The 5,252-nt window shown below is 38.7% G+C and overlaps 1 non-coding gene across 1 annotated transcript; it reads right to left on the reverse strand.

Annotated features, from left to right (window-relative positions):
* Positions 1-1,712: 1,712 nt before the first annotated feature.
* On the reverse strand, positions 1,713-1,848 carry LOC117723580 (small nucleolar RNA SNORA17). Its single transcript, XR_004608686.1, has one exon. It is a non-coding gene; the product is annotated as a small nucleolar RNA SNORA17 (small nucleolar RNA).
* Between the last annotated feature and the right edge of the window lie 3,404 nt (positions 1,849-5,252).

A 5,252-nucleotide genomic window follows, 5' to 3' on the forward strand; every position in this document is an offset into this window, starting at 1 on the left:
CAGGAAGGCATACACCTGAAAAACATCTGAAAAGTCTTCAGTATAAATAACTAAAAAATTCTGGTACTTTAACCTTCAGCTTTGTTACCTTCATAATTGTGAAATAAGTGTTGAAGGCACTAGTTAGGCACCAACTTGACTTCTCTATGTTTGAGAAAATATGTAAGTGATATCTTCAGCTATAAGGCCTTAAAACAGGTCAGAGATAAAAGCAAAAGTCTTGGCAAGAGGTTATACTTGGGAGGTTTTCCATAGTGGTTTGGTTTTTTTTTGTTTTTTGTTTTTTTTTTTGTTTGTTTGTTTGTTTGTTTTTTTGCCAATGATTCAAGAAGATATAATCAACCCTGGTATGTCTATTTGAGGCATTGCCTCAACTCCATTTAGACTCTTCTCATATGTGTGTATAGTTTTGTAAGCTTTTGCAGTAGTAATTCTATATAGCCCCTTAAATGGCGTTAATGTTACTTGTCCTTTCCATATGCCTGCCTTTACCCTTCCCTCCCATCCCTTCTCCCTATTTAATTCTCCTATTCAAGTTTCTCCCTTTTGCCTCCATACATCTATACTCTGCTTCCCTGGAGACAGCTTAATCTCCAGTTTGGCCTCTTACTAGAGATTTCATTTCTGTGCTTACTGAGATGGCTACACACATATCAAATACTTTAATTGTAACATGCACATGTACGAAAAAAGAGACTATTTGGCTCTTTGGGTCTAGGTTACATCAATCAGGATGATTACTTTCTAACTCTATCCATTTGTTTTCAAACTTTATAATTTCATTTTTCTTAACCACTGAATAGTATTTCATTGTGTACAATGTATTATGTTTTCATGTTTATGTCCCTTTGCTGTTTATAGTTGTGGTAAGTGTCTGAGATTGCTGACTCTACTGGTATTAAAATATGCATCTTTGGCATGCAGTTTTCTCCACCTCCCACCAGACAAGTGGCAGGGACCTCTCTTTCTTATACTGATGGTCTCAGGGATGGCTCACGTGCAAACTCCTTGTCCAAGGCCAACTCTCTACTGTGATACTCAGGCAAAGTACAGAGCCAGATCTCCTGTGAATTGCAGTAACTGGGGGTCAAGAACAGCTCTCTGGCTCTCATGACTCTAGGGCCAGCTCTTTTTTCCTGCTGTAAATGGTAAGGGGTTAGGGTGGGGGAAGGCATCTCTCACTTGACCATGCTGCCACAGGGTCAACTATTCCATGAAAACATTCTCAAGGTCAGCTCACTCATTCACTCTGCTATCAGGTTCATCTTTATTGTGCTGCCCAGATAAGGTAGAGGTCTGCTCTCTTGAGTGCTGCAGCAGGTAAGAGGCAGGGACAGTTCTCTAACTCCCATCATCCCTAGGTGCAACCTCTTCTGAGTGGTTCCTCATTTTACACTCACCCTCAGGATGTCCTGATACAGCTGCACACTAGGCTCCCCAGACAAGGTACAAGAAGGAAAAGTCCTGGTGGAAAAAGGAGTGCTCCATTTTGTGTCAACCTCAGAGGAGCTATGCTCACATGGCCGACTACAACCATAAGTAGCAGGGTTTCCCAACACACCTGCCTGACACAGGGAAGGTAGGGAATCTCTCCCCTGTCTTCACCACCTCACAACATACAAGAGGCAGGACAGGCTTTCTATGCTCATGTACTTGGGGCCCAATCACCTGAAAACTTCACAATCATGGCTGCCTCAGTACTTTATTCAGGGATTGTTTCACTACTAATTATTCTGATATTCATAGGTCAGAATCACTGAACATAGTAGATAAAACCTCTCTCCTGTCTGCCACCTATTGACACACATGTGACACAGAAGCCCCACCAGCAATGCCTCTGGGGGCAGGCATTTCTTTTGTTTTTACATTCAATGAGTACTGAATAAAGTTTAAATATACAATAATATCTTCTACATTTAGTAACATATCCCTCCTTTCTGATGTTCCTCAATTCATACTGCATCATATGGGTAAATCCTGATAGCATCTTCCTAAAGATTAGTGATGCTTTTCATTTATTGTAATTCAAGACAAAGTCTCACAGCTTTGGTGAGTCTCACTAGGTCTTTATTCCATGTGCAAGTTTGAAGCATATTTTCCTTGCCTCCAGAATTCTAGATCCCAATGATTTTATTTATTCAGGACGTTGAAAGTTTCCCTTCTTTGTTGTCTTCTGGCCTACATTCTCTCTGCTGATGAGCATATGACTATCATACATAATCACCGTGTCACTGATTAAAATGTCATTTCTCACCCTCTGGCCAGTTTCAGTTTTATCTGTATCTTTATTTGATAATTTCTCTTAGTAGAGTACAGATAATGGAACTAGCTTTCTTTATCGTTTTGTTCATCTTGAGAAATATTTGCTGAGGTTTTAGAAGCGGCAGTGTTTGCTTTCCCAGTTTACCAGAATGTTAAAACGTTGGCTGTTATCCCTCACGATTTCTATAAATCCTTCTTTCTTGCCTCTCATTTGGAAGTTTTATGTTCCTATTGTCTACATAATTTAATGGTGCTTATTGGATGGTGAAATATCTCTCTCAATTTCAATTTTGATTTGTTTTAGCTTGCCTTTACATTAGCTCATTAATTGGGCACAAAGTTGAGGCACAGTCCGATTCCTCCTTTTGATAGTTCCACTCTCATCCAATACTTTCTCCCTAGGCCTTGATCAAAAGTATAATATGAAGTAAAAACTTCTGGCTCATCTGAATATTCAGTTACATTCAAGGATGTTTGGATATAGCAAACGCATGGAAGGACACATGATGATGGAGTATAAATATGATCCCACAGACAGTGGGAGACGAACAGTGAGCATTGGTTTGATTACCTCCACCTCACTATTCTTTATTAGTGACACATATGTATAGATTGATTCACTCTATGTAGCATTGTTGAGCTTTGCCCTTGAGAGAAACTTGCCCCAGAACTGCTTACGAGGTACCTGCAGCCATTTGCCTTGCCTCCGGCCAGTTGGCAAGCCTTGCAATTTCTTCAGGACTGAACTGAAACATCTAATTCCTCTGAGGTGTTTGTCTGCCTAGAGTACTGGACTGAAGCTTCTGGTTCCTGCAGGGTATCTGCTTGCCTAGAGAATTGGACTGAAGCTGCTGGTTCATGTGCGGTGTCTGCCTACAAAAAGGACTGGCCTGCAGCTGTTGAGCCATATTTGGTGTGTGCTAAAGGAATGAACTGCTGCCAAAGAAGATTGAGCCCACCCTCAAAGAACTATTGCTAAACATGTCCACTTCTTCTATATCCTAATAACTTTGCTCTTCCACTATCACGGGTGGGTGGTGGGCAAGATGAGAAGTTGAATGTTTATTAAAAGTATGTTGCAAAAATATATGCCTACAGGTCTTACAGCTAACCATCATGAATATGATAAGTAAGTCTGTAGTAACCGTTGTGTCAGAGTCCCTTTTTCCCTCAATCTCTCTAACTGTTCTCTTTACCCATTCACAAGGCAGGCTTGGAAGAAGCAAACTTCCATTAATCCTCCAGTTGTAAGGGAAGGAGATGTGAAAAATCTGAAGAAGTTTGATAGTGACTCATTTCTAAGAGAGGGGCCTCTGACATTGTTCATTTGAATCCCCAAGCAAAAGAATTGTGGAAACTGAAAGCAAGGTCCTTCTAGAAGGGACCTTGAAATAATAAATATCTTGTTTGAAGCTGCTAACTTTATGATGTGTTACAGTGTGGTATAAGAGTAATCCAATACCCCATCTTCTGCTGCTTGCAAATGATGCTCAATCACTCAAAGGCATTTTTCTTTCTGGTGTCTCATGTCTTCACTTTTAATACACTCCTTTATTTTGATCCTATCTAAAATGTTCCTCTCTGTTCATGCATGCTACCCAATATCTCATGGATCATTTATTTTCTACTTCTATTTTGAAATTTCAGTGTGATAATTCTGACATCTGTTTATTACCATGCTTTTACATTTGAGTGAAGTATATCTATTTTTGACATGTTATGTGATGTGGGTATACAATGATGCACTTTATTATTACATGAGACAGTATGTGCCTAAAAGAAGTAGAGGCTAAAATATTTATAATGCACTACAGTAAGGTATAGGCTTCTTTTTTTTTCCTTTGTGACTTCTATTGTTGAAGCTAATTTGATTTATGCACTTTTTGCAATGAAAGTTTACTTTGTCGTATATTGAGTAAGATTCAGTTCACTGCTGGCTGAAATAAATTTAAAGATAGATTTTGTGCTCTGCATTGAGCAGGACATTGTCTATAAGCTGTAGCAAGACTCTGGGTCTATCTTTCTTCTGTTTCACATCTACAAGGCAGTTGTGTGAAGGAATCTGTGCTTTGCAACCTGGATGTCAACATTTTGAAATGCTTCTTTTTGGCACCATCCTTGATTTTTACTTTCTGTATCTGCAGGTATACTTCTCATCTTATAGTTTGAGGAGATACTGTAGAATTCTTGGAAAAGAACCAAATTTCTTCAAAAAGACTTGAGATTTTCCCGACATTCAGATAACCTAATATTCATGGGTCTGACTGGTACTCTCTTCAGCATGAATGCTTCTCATGCCTTTCCTTGGAGTATATCTCTCTGCATTCTCTTTTCTTTTCCTTAGATCCACATTGGCTTAGTGAATTCACTGGAGGAACAGTAGGCGTATACAGGCTTGTTCTATATCCGATGTTCGTAGGAATTCATGTCACCTCACCACAAGTATGGTCATCAAAATTTAATAAAATTTGATTTCTTTCTTTCATCACTTCTCCATAGCAGTGCCTTGTTCATTGTAACATTATACCAACGAGAAAAATAGTACAGGTGCCTTTTATAAGAAATGCTCATTGCTTTACATTAGGTACCAGGTCATTAACAATTTTAAGACCAGTGCCTCTATAGCTTGATAAAATTAGATCTATGATAAGACTGCAATTAAAGATTAGTTCTGACTTTAGATACCTTATTTAAAACAGTAAATTAATGTATAAATGTGAGGACACACACATATGCATTTTTTTTTAAATTTAAAGGTCACCAATTTTCACTTCTTAAACTCTCACCTCGGTTAACCTCCATGACTCAAAATAATCTGTTACAGGGTAAGCTTAGCATAGGGCATTTAGATAAGTACTTGACAGACTATTGTTTGCCTATGACATTCAATGTTTTTTTTTTCTTCCTCTGTTTTCAAAACAGGGTCCCTGTATATCATGTAGCCCAGACTGGCCTCAGAATAGGTATACAGCTAAAGATGATTGTTCTCA

Source organism: Arvicanthis niloticus, chromosome 18 (genome assembly GCF_011762505.2).
Source record: "Arvicanthis niloticus isolate mArvNil1 chromosome 18, mArvNil1.pat.X, whole genome shotgun sequence".
NCBI classification, from domain to species: Eukaryota; Metazoa; Chordata; class Mammalia; order Rodentia; family Muridae; genus Arvicanthis; species Arvicanthis niloticus.